Source organism: Trichechus manatus, unplaced genomic scaffold (assembly GCF_000243295.1).
Source record: "Trichechus manatus latirostris isolate Lorelei unplaced genomic scaffold, TriManLat1.0 scaffold00391, whole genome shotgun sequence".
Classification (NCBI taxonomy): domain Eukaryota; kingdom Metazoa; phylum Chordata; class Mammalia; order Sirenia; family Trichechidae; genus Trichechus; species Trichechus manatus.
This window is the reverse complement of record NW_004444327.1, coordinates 52,684-53,225: the sequence shown is the minus strand read 5'-3', so window position 1 is coordinate 53,225 and position 542 is coordinate 52,684.

Here is a 542-nt window from a genome sequence, read left to right as displayed (position 1 = left end):
AAAAAGACCAGACTTAATGGTCTGGCTGAGACTGGAGGCACCCCGGAAATCATGGCCCCTGGACTCTCAGCCCAGAACTAAAACAATTTCCGATGCCAACTCTTCAGACAAAGATTGGACTGGACTGTGGGACATAAAATGATACTCGTGAAGAGTGTGCTTCTTAGCTTAAGTTAGATACGTGAGAGTAAACGGGCAGTTCTGTCCAGAGGTAAGATAAGAAGGCAGAGAGGGTTAAGAGCTGGTTGAATGGACATGGGAAATCAGGGGTGGAAAGGAGGAGTGTACTGTCACAGTACAGGGAGAGCATTTAGGGTCACATTACAATGTATGTATAAATTTTTGTATAAGAGACTAACTTGAAATGTAAACTTCCACTTAAAATACAACAAAAAACAAGAAAAATGAAAATCCTACTAGGAAGCAGTTAAATGGAGGGAATTTTCTCCTTTGCAGAGAAAGAAAAGGAAGTCCTCAAGACAAGAAGGACTAAAGCAAATATTAACCCTGAATGTAATCTCCCCAGAAGACCTTAACTTTGG